A 20,998-nucleotide genomic window follows, 5' to 3' on the forward strand; every position below is an offset into this window, starting at 1 on the left:
TTTTTTTTAATCTTGTATAGAGACGAACAAAAATACTATGTGTAGACTTTATAGAAACTTGATTCAAATGTACTATGTACCAGAGTTGTGAAAAATGCATTGATTTTTTAATGCATTAATGGTATTTAAAGCAATAATGTTAATGTAAAAAATTAATGCATTAATTTATGAAATTGAATGCAAATGAATATTTCAATGCATTAATTCTGAAAAATGTAATGCTAATGAAATTTTTTTTTCATTAAATTATCCAAGCTAATGCTAATGAAAAAATTTTAATGCACTAAAATGTTTAATACTTTTGCTCGTTTGCATTATCAAAAACCATTAAATTTTTTTTTCTAGTAAAATATAAATAACCTCTTTTGGAAGGACTTGGAATAATGACTAATAGCTTTTTCAACTTCATTATATTATGTGTATTTGTAGAAAAATTCTTCTAAACATTGTTAGATGTTTTATGAAAATGAAAGCCAATGTGCACGATCCAGAAAATAAAGGACGCGCCATTCGCGGATCGCTAACCCTCTCTTCGTCGACTTGACAGCATCCACCCAATCGCTGACGTCATAAAATACTTTTGTTTACATTCACTGTTGCCAACTTGATGCTTTTCGCACCGAATTTAGTGGGTATTCAAAAGGCGAAAATTTTTGAGTTTTGTGCTTGGTGCGTTTTTGGTGCTTTTGTTTTTAGTTTGAAGACATCAAATTAGAAAATCTTAAAAACATGGAAGCAAAATTTATAGTATTCGTAAGTGTGGTAAGCAATTTTACAAAAATTTAAACAAAATCATGGCACAGTGACAATCATAAGCGACAACGAAATATGTGCAGCACCTTCAATCGTGCCAGAAGAAATCGACCGTTGTGCAAGAAACATTGATTTCATATTACTTTTAATCGGCATCCTTACAATAAAACTATGTATTCATATAAAGTCCATAAATTATACCAATAAAAATTTGGTGCTTTTTCAAATTCAAAACTTGGCAACACTGCCTTTTGTTCGATGCTTCCTCTTTTTCTTGTCGAGTTCGTCTTGCTGTTGTTGTTGTTGTTGTAGCGGCACTACTAAGCCCCGCCTTTTTCGGGTCTACGTTCAATCATTTTCGTCAAGCTCAACTAACGGGAGGCCGCGGAAACGAGCTGTTTCGATGGGTTCGGACCAGATGGAGAGGGGTGTTAGCTGAGTCGGATTGAGCTGGCATGTAAAGAGGTGGTTGGTGTCGTGGGCGGACTCTCCACATGCCGGGCACTCGTTGGGGATATTGGGGTCAAGTCTGGACAGGTAGCTGTTAAGGCGGCTACAGTATCCAGACCGTAATTGAGCCAGGGTAACGCGGGTCTCTCGTGGCAGCTGAAGCTCCGTCTCTTGTACTGGTGGTGATTGGGCTCGTATTACGGCATTCATAGGTCGAGAGTCGAGGTAGGTGGTAACTGACTCTCTATGAATGTCGTTGATGGCTCGTCTGTATGTCGTCGGGTCCAATGGTTGGTCAACGTACAGTTGGACTGCGTCCTTGTACACGAATAGGTGCCCCCTGACGTACCTGGGCGGAGGCTCCTCCTGAAGCAACGGTCTGTTAGGGTGTTCACTTCTGTGACACCCCACCAGAAATTGCTTACAGAGCATTTTATTGTGTTCCCTTACGGGGAGCGCTTGGGCCTCGCTGTGCAGGTGGTGCTCAGGCGTCATCAGAAGGCACCCAGTCGCTGTCCGGAGTGCGGCGTTCTGACAAGCGTCCAAACTGGCGCAGCATAGTTTAGAACCGGTCGGCCAATTGCCTTGTATGTTGCCAGCAACGTTTCTTTGTCTTTGCCCCAAGTGCTGCCGGCGAGCGACTTGAGGACCTTGTTGCGGCTCTGTACTTTATTGACAACTGCGGTTGTGTACGTGGAGTAGGAAAGCAGGCTATCGAAGGTGACCCCTAAAATTTTCGGGTTGTTTACAGTCGGTATTTGTGTGCCATCGACGTGTATTCCTAACTCTAGCCTGATCTCCTTCGTCCAGGTGGTGAAGAGGGTCGCCGTTGATTTCGTTGGGGAGAGTGTTAGGCTCCTTGCAGTTAAGAAGCGAGAAAGGCTGGAGAGATAGTCGTTCACTTTTGAGCAGAGGTCATCAATTCCATTCCCGGACGCCAAAATCGAGCAATCGTCAGCGTATGAGATCAGGAAACTCCCTCAGGTGGTTGAGGAAGCTTCGAGATGTAGAAGTTAAATAGTAAGGGGGAGAGAACACCACCTTGTGGAACCCCTTGTTTAATCTTTCTTGGTTTCGAGGTTTGATCTCGGAAGATTACTGACGACTGTCGACCACTCATATAATTCGCCGACCATCGCTTCAGTCCCTGTGGTAGTGAGGAGGCCTCGATGTCTTCTAGTAGCGTGGAATGGCAGATGGTGTCAAACGCCTTTGACAAGTCCAGCGCTACTAGGACCGTTCTATCACAGGGGCGGTTTCGATTTAGGCTACGAGTTATTTGGGTGTTTATGGCGTTAAGTGCTGTTGTTGTGCTGTGCACTTTACGGAATCCGTGCTGGTGCTTCGCTGGGGTCAGGTGGCAAGTGAAGTATGGGAGTAGTAGGGCCTCAAGCGTCTTCGCGACCGGGGAAAGGAGCGTTATCGGGCGGTAAGAGTCTCCTTTGTTGGCGGGCTTCCCCGGTTTCAGCAGTGGGACCACTCTCCCTGATTTCCACACATCAGGAATGATGAGAGTGGCCATGGACAGGTTGAGGACCTCCGTTAGGTAAGCTACTCCCTTATGCCCTAAATGTTTTAGCATCAGCATACAGATTCCGTCGGGTCCAATGGCTTTGGAGGCTTTCGCCTTCCCGATGGCCCCCCTTCACTTCACAGCTGGTGAAAACAAGTGGTGCACGGTTTTTTGGCAGCTTGTGCAGCCTCCTGGTCACTCGACGTTTGGCCTCGTCTACCGAAGGGTGCAGTGTGAATTGCCTACTAAAGTAGGCTGCGCATTTCTTCGGGTCTGCGACCTTCGAAAGAGATTTCCACTCTGTCATCACGCTTCGTTGGGTTGGACAGGGACCTCACGGTTGACCAGAGCTTACTCACACCAGATGTGAAGTTACAGGCCTTCAAGTGCTCCTCCCACTTTTTCCGCTTATGCTGATTTACCAGTTGCCGAATCTCCAAATTAAGGTCCCTCAGACGAGGGTCCCGGGCGTAGGTGGTCACGCTCATTTGCTAGTACAGCTGCTTCGGCCGGGAAATTTGGACGGACTTCCGCGATACGTCCGGACGGGATGAAACGAGCCGCTGCGGCAGTGACTACCCTGCGGCGAAGCTGCTCTCGGTGACTTCCGCGAAGCCGTCCCAATCAGCTTTGTTGAAGTTGGTGTAGGTTCGGTGGTCCGCGGGAGCAAAGTCGGTGGGCTTATTGATCGAGATGACTATGGGTAGATGGTCTGATGCTAGTGTTAGCATAGGTCGCCATGAGATGCTATTGATCAAACCAGCGCTAGCAATTGTGAGGTCTGGCGAGCTGCTGCAGCTACCCATAATCCTGGTGGGGCGTCGTCGTTCATGGTGCAGAATGTCGAATCGTCTATCTGCTCAGCCAAAAGGTTTCCCCTACGATCATTGGCCAGGCTTGAGTGCCATAGATCGTGGTGCGCGTTGAAGTCACCTACTACCATTCGGTTTTCACCTCTGAGTAGCGCACCTATGTCAGGGTGATATCCTGCCGGGCAGCAGGTGACAGGGGGTATATAAATGTTGAATATTTCGAGCTCGACATCGCCTGACCGGACAGCTATGCCCTGACATTCTAGGGTGGTGTCCCTCCGGTCGATGTCTTCTTCGATAAGCCGATACTGCACTGTGTGGTGTAAGATGAACGCTAGTCCGCCACCATTATCTCGCTCGCGATCTTTACGGAGCACATTGTAGGCGGCGCAACCCAATAGAGTTGAGTTGCTGTGCAACTTCGTTTCTTGGACCGGAGCTATCAATATGCCATGCCGACCCATAAAGACTACTATCTCCTCAATCTTACTCTGGAGTCCGTTGCAGTTGAGTTGTAGGAGTTTCGTATGCCTTGGGAGGCTGGTCGCGATACGGGGGCCGAGGGAGGAGTGAGGTCTACCTTGGGTCTGTTGCATCTGACGCGCTTGCTGTTGCTGCCTGTTGGTAGGTGGCTGCAATGAGGGCGCTGTTGTCTGCGTCAGTGGTGCTCTACAGCATGGGGTGCTGTAGTTCGCAGTCCATTCGCGCGTGGTGCGTAGACCGGAGCATAGGCGGAAGTGACACCAGCCAAGGCATGAGTTGCATTTGGGAGGTTTGCTGCTGCCCAGAGGAGCTTCTCGGAGCCGTGCAGGCTCTTCGGGTGTTGGGTGCGTTGCGCGAGCGGGTAGCCGTGGAGGCTAATTGGGCCGTTTGGCTTGAGCAGCAGGGAGCCACATAGCTTGTGGTCAACTCCCGGTGAGACCTAAGACCAGAGCAGGTTCTTAGGTGACTCCATCCGTTGCATGAGTTGCACCTAACCGAAGTGGAGTTTGGATGGAGTCGATTCTGGCAAACACAGCAGAAATACGTTTCTGGTCCGGGGTTGGGCTCTACGCCCGCCCGGAGAAGAAGGATGCGGAGCAATCCGGCTGCAAGCAGTTGCTCCATGGACGAATAATGATTAAGGGGTATCGCCGATCTAAGCGGGGTTAGGTCGCCGAAACAACAGCCCTTGGTCGGGTAAAACCCGAGTCATTCCGGTACGTAGAACCGGCTGTCTTGGGAATGAGTTCGTCTTGTTCTCTCATTCTGGTATATTTTGACGTCACGGCCAGTTGCTCTCAGCTCGATTGGCGCAATCTTGTATTCTATCATTCTTGCATGCACCGCAGAGTGCTTTTGTAGATTTTTATGTTGATTGTTGATGCATACCGATTACACATGATTCAATAATACAAGGTTAGATAATTATTGACAGCCGCGGTTCGACACTCCCTTACAAAAGGTTGCATTTACGAAGGATGGGGAAAGGGGAGGAATGAAATCCATTGCTGCGAAAATGGTAGTAGAAAAGTACCCAAAGTAGGCAAATAGTAGTGAAATTCCTTTTGTAAATTCTAATGTATTTGCAGGAAATCTAGCATTTTAAACGAATTATTGTACGAAATGATAATATATCTACGTGAATTACAAAATTTTTGTGTTATTTAGCCGTATAAAAACTGCAAAAAGACTCAAAATTAAAATAAAACTACTATGAGATTGATGTAAACATCCAATTTAAAAACAGTTTATGTTTTCATCAGTTAAATACGCTTCATATGCATATACAAATAAACATATTGCACAAAAGCTGATACTTCTATTTCACACCAAAGCTACACTGTTTCCCAAGTAAATTTGCAAAGAAGCACCACGGTGCCACTGCTAAGGGAGCGGTGGGAGAGAGACAACTGTCAGTTTATCGAACCTTGTATTATTGAATCATGCCGATTACATATATTAAGTACGGACAGATAGCCAGTTTAGCAGCGCATGTACACAACTGAGGACCTACTCTGATCTAAATCAATCAATAAACCGTTTTTTAGTTCCATTTCACAATGTGATTTTACCTATTTAACGACAAATGCCATTGAACTTGACATAGTGAAAACTAGCCTTAACGTCTACCCTCAACGTCAGCAAAGATTTTTTACTTCAAAATAAAATTAGTTAATGGGTTTTTAATGCTTGTTATAATTTTAATGCAAAAAATTATTGCAATAGCATTCATTTAAACATTTTAATGTTAATACAAAAAAAATCATTAGCATTATTTCTTCGGAATCAATGCATTGAAATTTTCATTTACATTAAATATCAAAAATTAATGCATTAACCTTTTTCATTTACATTAAAATGCTATGCACTAAAAAATTTAATGCATTTTTCACAACTCTGCTATGTACATACTTAAAACTACTAGCTGTCGATTATTTACGTTAATTATCAAATTATGCGACCCATTCCAAGTTAAACTCGTTAGAAATTATGTCAAAAAGCTGAGACTGCCTTCAGTGTCGACTTTACTTTTACTATGAATATGCCCCATCATGGTCTCAACAGTTTGTAATGAAATTCTATTTCTCTTTTCATATTGGATCAATTTTAAATCTGAAAATATACGCTCAGCAGCTGCAGAGCTATTTATGAGGCAAGTAAAATAAATTACAAATGAATGAAGTCAGCTCTTAATACATAGTTCATTTAAAACATTTTTCTTTAAGCTTATTTGACCCTAAAACTTTTCAATATTTGCGATCAAATTCTGCCACTGCATATATACATAAATATTTTATCTTTAACATGTATCAAAACTTGTACTACGCGAAAAAGGGCTGGCTTTCCAATATGGCCGTTGGTTACGGGGACGGTGGGCGAAGGGGTAGGGACCGTTGCGCCTCCCATCCCGCATTTTAGAGAGGACATGAACCGCCATTCATAAAAATGCAACCCACGACCAATTAGTCCCCTTACAAAAATGGCAAAAAATCACAATGTTCACTTGCGTTTTGCTGCTTTTTTCGCTCGAAAAAGGCTGAAAGCAGAAATATAAACACTCATAACCACCATTATTTTACCAGTCTCTCATATAAACATTTTGGGAAAATTTTAGTAGACGGACGGCAAATTCTAGAAAAAGGGGGGATGAGGGGGGGTAGAATATGACCCCCTGATTTCAAAAAGACCCCCCTTTTTTCTAGCAACCCTATAGTTCTTAAATAATTTATTGTTAAAGTTTTCATATAAACGATGAATAAGATAGCAAAATAACATAAAACTTGGTGCTGCCAGACTGAAATTTTGAATAATAGCGGATTTTTAATACGGAATTTTCACTTAGTAGAATTCTCCTTTCTGTGTTGCCGAAGAAGGGGGGGGCTGAACACATTTTGCAAATAACACCTTTCTGCGTAGGCGGCCTTCGGCCGCACTTAGGGATTATAACTCTCACTACGTAGAATTCTCCTTTCTGTGTTGCCAAAGAAGAGGGGCTGAACACCTTTTGCAGAGAACACCTTTCTGCGTAGGCGGCCTTATAAATCCTATGCTGAAACTATAATGTGATTAACATCAAGTTTCGTCAAGTTTCGCCAAACGTCATTTGGTTAAGGAAAGAGCGATACTGATCGCACCTTCCTACGTATGTATGTACATATGTAACACATGCAGTGTTGCCACATTGGGATTGTTTTTACCGAAATTGGTATTTTTTTCTTTACTTATCATATTTGGTAATTTATTTTTCAACTTGGTAACTTGTTCGATTCAGTCTTACATGTAACACAGGTCAAAAGAAGTTCTGGTTCCAAATTAGGAAGTGGGCCGTAAGCGTTTCCGTTTACAGAAACACCAGGTTTTCCTGGAAGTTTCGCAAGACGAACAGTTCTTCGGCATTTCTAGGTTACTATAATTGTGTGATCTACAACAAACTGCTTGATAGTGGCTATTGTTATATCTAATTAAATGTGGCAACACTGAACTCATGTAAGTAAAATATAGCCACCTAAAAGTCTACACTACGTTGCTTATGCATTTGACAGACTTTTCGTTAATTTTCTGACAGTCAGTTACGGCAGCTTATTCATATTATAGTTAGCCCTTTAGGGATTAGAACCCTCACTAGGTAGAGTTCTTTCAATTGTATTGTTTTGTACGGTATGACACTGCAACGGTAACACTGCAACGTTGTTGACGTGTTTGTAATCGCTCTGCGGAAAATTTTTAAAAAACAACCGAATTGTTGGGATTTTAACCAGCGTTAGAGCCAGTGACTTAAATAGCGAAGTCCTAATAAATTGTGCTATTTGCAAGCACAAAAATTTGTTTCATTTTGATTAAACAAACAAATAAATATAGCTAGAGACATAAAAGTGCAGTGAGGTGACAAAAACAATAAGGCGCGAAAATGGATAAATGCCACAAGTGCAAGAATCCAATTCGCGGTGACAGCGGAATCCGCTGCGATGGTGTGTGTGGTAAAGTGTGGCACTGGGCAAAAAAATGCTCTGAATTGAATGAGTGCAGTGCGAATGTACTCAAAGAAAACAACTTTGTGCGCTTTATGTGTAACCAATGTCACACATACATGCATAACATCGATGAGGTGCTCCGAAATATGAACTTAACAATAGAGAAAAATAGTCAAAAGTTCCAAGAGTGTAATGATGACTTCCAGGAGTCGCAAAAATGCAAGTGAAAGAGCTTAAACTTCTCTTGCAATCAATAGAGAAAAAATTTGGGGAACGCATTGACAGTGTTGCCGTTTTGGTTACTTTTAACCAATTTTGGTTATTTTTTTCTTGCCTGTGAAGTTGTTAAGATCTTTCCCATTTTGGTTATTTTTAACAGTTACTGCAGTTTCTAATTTTTGTATACATACAATAATTAAATCTTTGAAAAATAGTGTATACAAATACATTTATTCTGCTCAATATAATTATTTAACTAAAGTTATTACTACTAAAATGGCAACTCAAGATTCGACTTATTCCGATAATAATCATATGTTTACATATGCAAAAGAAAAAGTAAAAGCTCGAGGGTGCAACTATTATCGGTTCGTGTCTTTAATAAATCGCGGTGAATTAATCGCCAAGTTTTTGAAATGGCCCCGCAGTTACACCATTTCTAGGTTCTTTGCACACACCTGCATAGTATGTACCTGAAATGACATTTGAATAATACGAGAGTCATTAAAAAGCCGCGAAAAATTATTAAAATTCCGCGCAAAATTGGTGTTTCAAGTTAATTTATACGGGCTCAATTCTATGGATAAGTGAGCAAAAAATACACAATTTTGGTTTTGTTTTGCATAATATGTATTTCCAAAAAAACTTTTAAATTAGGTTCGTTATAAGACATAGGCCAGCTACACCTGGCCAGGTTGAGGAGAGTAGCAGCAGCAGGGGCAGCCCCAGCAGTGAAACCAAGTGAGAATATTTGGAATCAATGTATTAATATTACTTACATATGTATGTATTTGTTTTATACATACATAATATACATGGTCGGCTAAAGACTACTTCAAATGAATACATACTCAGATAGTACATATATAAATACCTCGTATATGCGGAATCCAATACCACGTCATGTATGTACAATAAAAAAGGGATTTGGTAATTATTTTTCCATTACTGCTTACTTTATTAATTTAAGTTAACATTAATAATAATAATCGTATAGCAAGTAGGTTCAAGGGAAATACCATTCCACAGTTTTGAAAAAATCGATTTTTCGCGCTTTTGTGAAATTGATTTACCATCGTACTGCGTTTGGCGTATGCGAGGTACTTCGCGCTGAGCGACGATATAGTTCAATACAGTCCAATTTTTAATTGTTTAATCTTAATTATAAAATATTTACAATGTGATTGTTCATGCTGATTAGGTATTTCATTGAATCTTACAAAGAAGTTGGAAACTGTGTACCTATGTACTTATTTAAAAACGTCATTTAGAGTCTGGTAATGTTTACGAAGATATTAACATACATATGCACCTAATACGGGAAGCCTTGTTTTTTAAAATATGTATTTATATATATATACTTATATATGAATGTATTTCAATTATTTTCAGCCTTAAAAGGATTTACTTTTCAAAAATGCAAATAAAAATTGATTTTCTTTGGTTTGTAAAATTTGTCTATACGTACTATATAAAATAATTTGTGATGGCCTGAATTGTTAATCTAATAAAAAAATTGGTTATTTTTCCTTCCATTTGGTAACTTTTTCGTCTAATCTTGGTTAGAAAGTTCTTTAAGCGGCGGCAACACTGCGCATTGATGCAATGCAAAGAGTACAAAAAACCTGTGAGGCGAGTATTCTCGAAGTGAACCAAATTAAGTCAATAGCTGACGGCGTAAAAATGCAAAGCCATGATCTTTGCGAAGCCATGAGAACAAAAAAATTTGTGAAGAGATAAAGAAATCGGTGACTGCTGACGCGTTAGAAGGTCAGCGGGCGAAAGCCACTTACGCGGATCTCTTTAAAGGTAACACTGCGAAAGATAATAGGCCGCCGAAAGTAAATAAAGAGAAGCCATTAGTTCTACAACCAAAAGAGAAGCAGGAAGTGGGAAAAACAAAAGAAGACTTGAACAAAAATGTTGACCCCTCGGGCTTGAAAATTAATAGTGTACAGGGGAGGAAAAGTGGGGCTGTAGTAACAGTAGCTACACACGACGAGCATATCCGCGCACATGCGCACATGCTCGTCGTTTGTAGGGCGGTTTGCGCGCATGCTCGCCAAAAATCTAAAAATTTTGATTTTCAGCGAGCATGCCGTCGTTTGTAGCGTGGTTTGCGAGCATCGCATTGGAAACAAAAACAACAACCTCATTTTGTGTTGATGCTTGCAGTGTGCACATCGCGGATAAATGCATCCAAGCCATGTGCGTTAATTGAATTTTTGATAAATGAGGCTAAATTACTATATGTATATGTATGTACATACATATAAGTAAAATATAAATAAATTTAAGTAACACATACATAAAAAACCCTAAGTCATAAGTATTTCAATTGCATCATCCGCGTCTTTCCTTTCCATGTTTACGCTTTGAGTACAAAATCACTTATGAGCCGCTCGCCGTTTGTAGCAAACGACAGCCAGCATGTTGGTGCACATGTGCGCGGATATGCTCGTCGTGTGTAGCTACTATAATACAAACAGAAAATGAACTGAGCGTGAAAAAATCAAAAAGGCAATAGAGAATAAAATGAGTGATAGATATGAAATAAAAATCCCAAACGTAACCAAGCCAAGGTTCATGGTATATAGAATGAGCTTTAAACATGAGAATGAGCAGCTCTCGGATATGATAAAAAAACAGAATGAATGCTTCAAAAATGGTAATTTCAAAATTTTGAAATGTTTTGAAACAAAAAGAGGAAATGCAAAACATTATAATGCGTTAGTGGAAACAGATGTAGATGCCTTTGCAGCCGTGCTGGCAAGAGAAAAAATAAACATAGGTTGGGAAAAATGTAGAGTCAAAGATGGAATGGAAGTTACTTTCTGTTTCAAATGCAAGGGATTTAACCACATAGCTGCGAAATGTAAAGCCGATGAGGTGTGTTTCAAGTGCCTAGATAACCACAAAACTGTGGAATGTTCTAAGGAAACATTAAACAAATGCATAAACTGCATTCGTGCTAATAAAAAATTTAACTTAGGGCTTGATGAAAATCATATGACCTTTAACCGACAGTGTCCTGTATACCAGAAAAAGCTCGAGCATAAAAGAAATACTGTAAATTACTAACAATTACAGCAAGTTTGTGGGGACCCTAGCGTTGAGTTTACGTCTCACCCAGGTGTAAAGAAAGCGCTACCCAAATATTTGCAATACGTATATCTCAATACACAGAGTTTAGTGGCTAATAAAGTTGAGCTAGAAATACTTATAGATTTTACCGACCCGGATCTACTTTTGTGTTCCGAAACATGCCTAACTGATGACATAGAGGATACGGAAATAATGTTCCCGGCGTATCAGATGATACGCTGCGACTCACACAGTAGACACACAGGGGGAGTGATAACACTCGTTCGAAACACGCTCGGTTTTAAAACAATAACTAACAAGGCTTTAGACAAAAATGTTTGGTGTATAGTTATTCAACTCACACACTGTGATACCAGGTGGCAGCTCGGGGTGGTTTATCACTCCCCAAGCTCAAGTGATGCGGAATTTGTTACATATATGGAGGATATCTTAGCAGAAATCTCAGAAAATTCTGTGAACACTGTTGTCATTGGCGATTTTAACATAAACATGAACGTAGTATCAACCTACAGCAGAAAACGCAATGATGTTTTCTTGCAACAAGCCATGCAACAGCTGATAAATTTTAATACGAGGGTGACGGAACTTTCGGAAACACGTATTGACTTGTTGTATTCCAATGATAACCGAGTTATATGCCAAAAGGTCGAGGATCATAGAATATCTGACCACGAAACAATAATGTTTCGACTATATGTCAATAAACTTAACCCACTTGCTAAGGAGGCAGAAGTAATATCCTGGGAGAGATATAACCCTGAGAACTTAACAAGTTTACTAAGGCAGTGCGATTTCTCGAACTTAAATTTTTTCGATGCTGACGGTATGGTGGAGTATATTACTCATTGCATTATGTGGGCCCATGAGGCAGTTGACTTACTCAAAAATAACTCGCATTAGGCAGAGGAACAAATGGTATGATAGGCAATTGACAGAGATGAACAAGTATAAATCTAAATCCCATGAGAAAGCAGTGTTGTCAGGGTACTGGGGTGAATATAATTTAGTGAGAAGCAGATATAAGAAAATGGTAAGGTGTAAAAAAATTAAATACTTAGAGCATAAGGTGGAAATAAATAAGGGTGACAGCCGACTCATGTGGAAATACTTAAAGGAGGTAGTCAATAACACGGAGGTCAAAGAAAATATTGGGGAAGTGATAATAAATAACACCAACTACGTAGACAGCTTTGAAATTGCGGAAAACCTAAATAATTTTTTCGTGGACAGCATTTTGGAAATACATACCAATATAGAGTGTGTAAACTATGATTTTTTCGAGCAACGAAGTCCCACAAGTACGCTAAAATTTGAAGAGGTCTCAACGGAAGACATTCTTCAAATTGCCAAAAAAATTTAAGCGGAAAATTGGGGGAAACAACCTACTTTCTGAAGGTGTTATTAAGGACTCTGCTGATTATATGGGATATTTCTATGCCCTACTTATAAATAAGAGTCTCCAGACAGGATCAGTACCGGAAGAATGGAAAATTTCATCAATAGTGCCCGTCAAGAAAGTTAGAAAAACGGTTAAAGCTGAGGAGCTTAGGCCCATCAATACTCTCCCCAGCTTGGAAAAAATGCTAGAAACCGTTGTGAAAAACCAGCTGCAGTACTATGTGGAATCCAATAAAATACTCATAAAAGAACAATCTGGATTCAGAGCTAAACATTCCTGTGAGACTGCGCTGAATCTGGTGCTTTCTCAATGGAAAGAAGATCTTAACAGACACCTTAATGTAGTGGCAGTGTTTATTGATCTTAAAAGAGCATTTGAAACCGTTGATAGGGTCCGAATGTTGGATAAACTAAAATACATTGGTTAAAAAGACCCTGAGCTTGACTGGTTTAGAAGCTTTCTATGTAATCGTAGGCAACAAACAATAGTTAATCCAAAGATGTCTAGTAAGATAGCCGTAGACATCGGATTACCACAGGGCTCAGTTTTTACTCTTTAATATATATATAAACGATATTAAAAGTTCTCTCAAACATTGTAAAATAAAACTCTTTGCGGATGATGCCTTGTTAACGATCAGTGATAGGGAACTACCAAATGCGATTGTCAAAATGCAAGAAGATCTTAATTCTTTGTATCAATGGCTGTGTTCAAATAAACTCAAACTGAACGTGAAAAAGACTAACTTTATGGTATTTTCCAGAGCGGCAAATGCTGACTCCATAAGCCGTGAATTAAAAATCAAAGATGAAAATATCGAAGAGGTGAAAATTGTCAAGTACCTAGGAATATACATAGACAACAAACTAAAGTTTGATGAGCACGTTAAGTATACAGTCAACAAGATTGCTAAAAAAATTGGCCTTATAAAGAGATCGTGTAAGTACTTGGGAAGAAGATATAAAACGTTGGTGTACAGGTCAATAGTAGAACCGCACTTTATATACTGCCCCACGATTTTCTTCCTAGCGGGGGACTCCCATGTAGATAAGCTGCAAAAAATGCAAAACCGAGCGATGAGATTCATCCTCAACAAACCGTATGACACACCAACAAGATGTATGCTTGTAACCTTGTATTGGTTAAGCGTGAAGCAACAAGTTTTTTACCACGCTATGAAATTTGTGTACAATATTAAGAAGGGCAACCTGCCGGATTATCTTAGCGATAATCTCCGATATATAAATGAGACTCATACATATTTGTTGAGAGAGAATAACAGCTTCAGACTCCCGAAGTATAGAACAGAAGTGGACAAAAAAAATATTTTCTATAAAGGCTTAAAGTGCTTCAATGAATTACCAGAGGCTATAAAAAATTGTGATACTATCACTCTTTTCAAGCGGCTGCTATTTGACTATTGTAGAACGCAGCCTACAAGATAGTGATGTATCAACAATAGCGTGGATTGGAAACTAGGCCTTTCCAACCACCAAGATATCGAGACTAGGCGGATCGGAAACTCGGCCTTTCCGATTAACTAGACCCTTAGATAATAAACAATAAACGAGCGGATTGGAAACTAGGCCTTTCCAACCGTCAACCGTCACGAAAGCGCGACTGGGTGGATCGGAGACTCGGCCTTTTTGACCACCCAGGAGATATCAATAAATGGAGTAACTCAAAAAGAATAGCGCGGATTGGAAACTCGGCCTTTCCAACCGTCTACATAACTTCCAGAAAATTGCATGCGTTTATATTGACATAAAATAATTGCAGTGATAAAGAAATAATGTTATTTAAAAATTTCTGTAGAGCATTTTGTATTTTGTATTTAATATTTAATATTTACATTTTAAATCTAAAATCTAATTATAAGAATGTTAAATCTTTGTTGCAATATAAGTCTAACAGACTGTAAAAAATAAATAAATAAATAAATAATATTTACAACACATCTTATGTGTCAGTTTGCAACCATGTGTTATTGTATCATGATTGTAAATATGGGTGCAATGTAATGTAATTGCAAGTTAATAAAAGTTGGATTAAAGTGATTTATATACAAGATAAAATAAAATAAAAGTGTGTAAACTATTAGGTAGTGTTATGTGCATTTATATATATGAAAGTATGTGACAAATGCACTCTTTGATAAGGAAATCAAGTGGACCGTCTTAAGAAATTTTAACAACAAATAACTTATATACAATTATATTGTTTATATTTTTTAGTTATACATGTTTTAGAGGATACCTCGCTTAACATCCTGACTAAGTTTCAATTGTTAATTCCACCTGGTTTTCTTAAAAAACAAGGTGCGGCTGACTACTAAAGCCCACCCAAACTGTCAAAAAATACAAATTCGCTCAGAGCGAGAGATTAACATTGAAAAGTATGGGATCGCTTTCTAGTAAAAAATGCTAACTTCTGTCAACTTCAACATAACCTCCAAATTTTGGTTGTAAATTTTTGCTTATTTTGTATGTAAACACATTCAGCTCACATATGTAAATAACCAAACACACTTTAAAATCCATTAGAATCCACTTATACAAGTAATTAAATACTTTTTAACATGAATTAGCAGAGTGCACTTTTCTTTTGTTTACAATTTGGTTGCCAAACACACTACAGCTGAACGTTTGACACATTTACCAGAATTTACCAGCAAAAAAATTCTCGGACTAAAACTGGTAACTTCTCACAGAGAGAGCACCGTATTTACCTCTTTTTTGTCCTCTCAATAGTCAGAGAACCGAGTACGGGATCGATTTCCAGTAAAATCTGACTGATTCTGCCTAGAATTCTACTTAGTGAGGGTTATAATCCCTAAGTGCGGCCGAAGGCCGCCTACGCAGAAAGGTGTTCTCTGCAAAAGGTGTTCTGTCCCTCTTCTTCGGCAATACACAAAGGAGAATTCTACTTAGTGAGGGTTATGATCCCTAAGTGCGGCCGAAGGCCGCGTACGCAGAAAGGTGTTCTCTGCAAAAAGTGTTCTGTCACTCTTCTTCGGTAACACAGAAATAATTCTACTTTGTGAGCGTTATAATCCCTAAGTGCGCCCGAAGGCCGCCTACGCAGAAAGGAGTTATATGCAAAAATACTGTGAATGGCGTTAGAGGTTTCAGCCCCCCTTTCTTTCGCAACACAGAAAGGATAATTCTACTTAGTAAGGGTTATAAAACGCGGCCGAAGGCCACCTACTCAGAAACTTCTTCGCAAAAATACTGTGGATAATTGCTCGTTGGGTTAACCACCCGCCTCTTCTTCATTCGGTCTTTTGACAGTTCAACGTAAATAATTTTAGTTGCCTTCCCCAACTTTTCTGGGTTAAAACCTGTAAAACTGTCAAAAAGCAAAAGAAGCCAGAGAATCGAGTACGGGAACGCTTTCTGGTAAATTCCTGTAAATTCTTGCAACTTCCTGCGAGTTAGGGAACGCAACTTTTGTTAGATTTTGGCCCGTAGTTAAAGTCAAAATAAAGTCGACTCTAAACTTAAAAGCAGCTTTTTGACATAACTTTCAATGGGATATCTGTCAAAAAACCTGCTTTTAACTTTATACTATGTCTCCATTGAGAGATTTCTCCATTAAGATTTAATAAATCCAGTTGCTAAATCATAACCGTCTCCATTACCACAACGAGATATGCTTGACGTTCACATTTTTAAATATTTGACGTTTGCTTATGTATGATTTTATAAATACAGTTGCGGACATTGATATGCAGACAGACAAAAGGAAGGTACCAAGCGGAATTTCATTATATGAATTCTGAATATTATTGGCTTCTTATTCGTGGTAAATATGTATGTATAATATATAGTTTGGAAAGTGTAAAGAATGGTACCATATTCCGTATCATTTTCCCGAATTTAAGAAAAATTATCAAAACGGTAAAAAACATTTGCGGAAAGAAACATTATTGTAGAACTCTCTTATTCATAGGAGGGAACCGAAAATCCAATCGTGGGCCTTTGGCATATCATGAATACGAACTGAGTTCTAGAGGATGTTCAGTGCAATGTTATCGAAGCAGAACCATTACCGAAATTTATAAATTTTTTGTCGCAGCGCGTAAATGACTTATAGAAAGCGGAGAAGACTGCATGATATTACTATAAAACATTTCTTCTAAATTTTTAGTTTTTAAAATAATATTTTCTTAATTTATTACAGCCAAAGTTATGTAAATATGTATGTATTACTAATTTTCCTCCCAAACTAACAAAAATATAAAAATCCCTAAAAATACGAAAATTCATGTTTTTATGATAGGCTAGATTTCAATGTCCTCAACTGTATATTGAAAACACAAATGTCATTTGACTTATGGCATGTGAATTTGTGGTTGCCACATCCAACAAATCGTACTTATTGATCAATATTATTGAAGATTTGACGAAGATTTAACTTAAATCTACTGCCTTTCGAGATTTAATTTTATATGGTAAATCTCAAAACATTTAGGCTGCGTTTCTTTATACATTCCGGATAATCCCATTTCACAGCCGGAATAAACAGAATGCGTTTGAAATATACGTCACCATATCATCAGGAACGTTTTAAAGAATAAATAAACAAAAAAGTGTATTCCAAACGTTCAGAATGAATAAAGAAATGCAGCCTTAACGTCAAATCTCGTCAGAGGGCTAAATCTTCATTAAATCTCACAATGGAGACATAGTATTAGAGTCGACTGCAATTAAATGTGAACAAGACAAAGTTTATGGTCATATCTAGAGCAGCTAACGTTAGCTCCGATAATTACAGTTTAAAAATTAAAGATGAAGTAATTGAGAAAGTAAGAATCATTAAATATCTAGGTATATATGTATATCGATGATAAGTTAAAATTTGAGGAACATATTGACTACACAGTAGCAAAAATTGGTAAAAAAATTGGTCTCATGAAAAGATCATGTAAGTACTTAGGAAGGAGGTTGTTGTTGTTGTAGCAGCATACAAATTCCCCAAAGACTTTTTGGGGAGTGTTGCTGGAGTGACAGTCCTTGGCCAGATATAAATCTGGGTCGTTCCGGTTACGTAGACCCGACTGTCGTGGGAACGTAGGAAGGAGGTATAAGACTTTGGTCTACAGATCTATAGTTGAACCACATTTCATATACTGTCCAACTATCTTTTTTATAGCAAGCGACACACAAATAGATAAGCTTCAAAAAATGCAAAATAGGGCTATGCGATTTATCTTGAACAAGCGGTACGACAGGCCCATACAGGAAATGGTCGCAGAATTAAACAGGCTGAGCAAAATTTTTATCACGCTATGAAATTCGTGTTTAACATAAAACAAGGTAGATTCCCAGATTATCTGAGTGATATCCTACTATATAATAGTGAAACCCATTCGTATTTACTCAGGGGAAATAATAGTTTCAGGCTGCCGCTGTATAAAATGGAAATAGATAAGAAGAATATCTTTTATAAGGGATTAAAATGTTATAATGAACTTCCAGCTCAAATACAAAATTGCGAAAACGTTGGTACCTTCAAAAGGCTGCTACTTGATCACTGTAGAACATTGGATATCAGATAGAAAGGTCCGGCATGGAAACTAGTCCTTTCCATCCGTACTGGCTGGATGACTCTGGATTTAGTCCATTCAGATCACCCATAATGTATGAAATAAGAAGGTCGGCATGGAAACTAGTCCTTTCCGTCCGATCAAATGGCGCGACTCCGGATTTCGTCCATTCAGATCGCCTGCCGGTAGAGAAGTTTATAAGAAGCGGCTTGGAAACTAGTCCTTTCCAACCGCTCAGTTGTGGCGGCTCTGGAAATTACACTCTTAGACCGCATATCGTACGTGATATATTTACAGTACTGCTTGGAATCCCGTCCATTCCAACAGCATCGAGAATATGCTATCTTAGTTAAATATACATACTATTATATAGCTTGGAAGGAAACAGTTAACAGGTTAACGTATTTTAAGCAGTAAATTTAACTTTACTTTTATTGTATATTGCAATACATAATTCAAATGTATATACGTGAATGTATATAGGTCAAATGACTTTAATAAATAAATACATAAAAATGAAATATTTTGACTATAACTACGGGCCATTGTTTTTATTATCGCTAATATAAACTTTAATATCTAAATTATAAATTTTTGTACAAATCCAAGTGTTTGCTGCGTTTTGATACAAGTCAGTGCTTTCATTTGCTTAAAACAAGCGAAACGCAAAATTGTGATTTTTGGTCATTTTTCTAATAGCTCCCTAGGGACCTACATATTGGAGTTTCCCCGCGAAAAAATTTGGGTACTGTTTATGAATTTGTACAACGATTTTGGCTTGCTGTGCCCAAACGCGTGAATCGAATCAAAAAACTTTTACACACACTTGTAGACAACAGTTCACGCTTTATTACAAAAATTTAATTTACTAAATCTGTGGACTAATTTAACAATAATGTTGGTTGGAAATATAGTATTTGTTGCAAATTTTTGTTATAAATTTGTATAAACATTTTTATATACAGGATATTTTTATAAAACACCCAGTAACCAAAATAGACATCACTGGGGCGGCAGCCCCAGGTTTACCACACAGAAAGGGAATTCTAGTTACCTCATCCTTTCCCAAGGTTACAGAAAGGAGAATTCTACGTAGTAAGGGTTATAATCCCTAAGCGCGGCCGAAGGCCCCTACGCAGAAAGGTGTTCTCTGCAAAAGGTGTTCAGCCCCCCTTCTTCGGACGCAAGTTTAACTTTGTTTTTTCCTTGCAAAAAATCTAAAATACCCCTATTTTCAAACAGCTCTCAAGGCGTATTTTGGGGGGGAGGGGGATGAGGGTTACTTTTCATAAAGCGGCGTTCATCCTCCTTCGTTTAGAGGGGATTTGGGGAGCCACGCCCCCTCCCCCTCCGCCCCCACCACTAAATCGTTGTACAAATAGCTAAACGTTTCCCAAAAATTTAAGTATCACGCGAAATGAGCGAAAAAATAAAGTATCTTCCCAAAATTTGCACAAAGACGTGTTACTTTTGAAGTATATAGTCAAAACGGCAACACTGTTAATAACTTGTATTCAGTTTTGCGATAAAATATAAACAAAACTAAATATTTATCCAGACGCTCGCGAACTTTTCTTTTCTTTTTTTGACACCGCACTTTTTTCTTTTCTTGTTATTGAACTGCAGCTGACACGAAAGATGTAAACAAATGGACTTTTCCACGGCTGCGCCTAAGTAGACAATTTTTTACACTTTTACGGCTGTTTTCTGGTACCTCCACACTCTCCCGCAATTTATTTACAGCTATTGCATTAAGAAAAATGCTTTTTTATTGCTAAACTATTGCAATTTTTGTTAGCATTGTCGAAATGCTATGGTACACCAACAAATCAATTATCGTAAAACACTTCCGCACACACAACCCGCATGAAAATTCGCTGTCAACTAAAATTGCTATTTTTGACAGTTCCCAGGTAGCACGTCAGCTGTCAAAGTGGAACTCTTCTAAACAACAGCGCCATCCGACGGTGACAGTGCGAAACTAAGTTCATTGAAAGAGGGAAATGTTGTGGAAGCCAGTGGATGGTAAATTTTTATAGTATAACAGTTAATGTGGACCACAGAGAAGGAGAACTGTAAAAACACGTTTAAAAAGAGGAGCGCCAGAACTGCATAAACATTCTCTGCTATGTATGTAGGGCAGTGATGGAAAAGTGGACACAATAGTGCCATTTTTGGCACTTTCATTCTCAGAAGCACTTTTGGCACAATTCATCCTGTTTTGGCACAATCATAAATTATATTGCCAATATATAACAAAAAATCACATACTACATTGTAGGTTAAAATATTACAAAAGTGATAATTACACTAAAATAAATAATATAAAAAAACTTTTTAATATACAACGCTTTTATAAATGGACTAAAAAGTAAAAAATAATATTTCTCAGTCCCATAGAATTTGTTTTGATAACTTTTGATTTTGAAATTTTAGCAAAAGTCATTATAAATAATCTATGAAATTGAAACTGAAGAACGTGGAGCGCATGCATACAAAGCATTCGATTTAATTGACAATAGTCAAACTACATAACGTAGACCTAAAATTTCTACAGCGAAAGTAGAACTTTGAAATCGATTTTAAGCGGTCGTTATTCATATACCCACATACATACATACATACATATATTACTTTTCATATCAATTCCAGTGTATTACATGCGCCCCACGCTTTTCATTTTCAATTTCATAGATTGTTTATAATGACTTTTGCTAAAATTTCAAAATCAAAAGTTATCAAAAC

At 38.6% G+C, this 20,998-nt stretch overlaps 1 protein-coding gene across 3 annotated transcripts in view; it reads right to left on the reverse strand.

The window, feature by feature from the left end:
• Positions 1-20,124, reverse strand: part of LOC118735215 (tyrosine-protein kinase Dnt) — a 548,279-nt gene extending 528,155 nt beyond the window's left edge. For 2 of the 3 annotated variants that reach the window (XM_036464864.1, XM_036464863.1), the window contains exon 1: positions 19,968-20,124. The gene's annotated coding sequence lies outside the window, so the exon portion shown is untranslated. Of the gene's footprint in view, positions 1-19,850 lie in introns of all 3 variants that reach the window. The other variant, XM_036464862.1, reaches the window with a different exon arrangement.
• Positions 20,125-20,998: the final 874 nt, after the last annotated feature.

Source organism: Rhagoletis pomonella, unplaced genomic scaffold (genome assembly GCF_013731165.1).
Source record: "Rhagoletis pomonella isolate Grant_MI unplaced genomic scaffold, Rhpom_1.0 Rhpom_scaffold_00003, whole genome shotgun sequence".
Lineage (NCBI taxonomy): Eukaryota > Metazoa > Arthropoda > Insecta > Diptera > Tephritidae > Rhagoletis > Rhagoletis pomonella.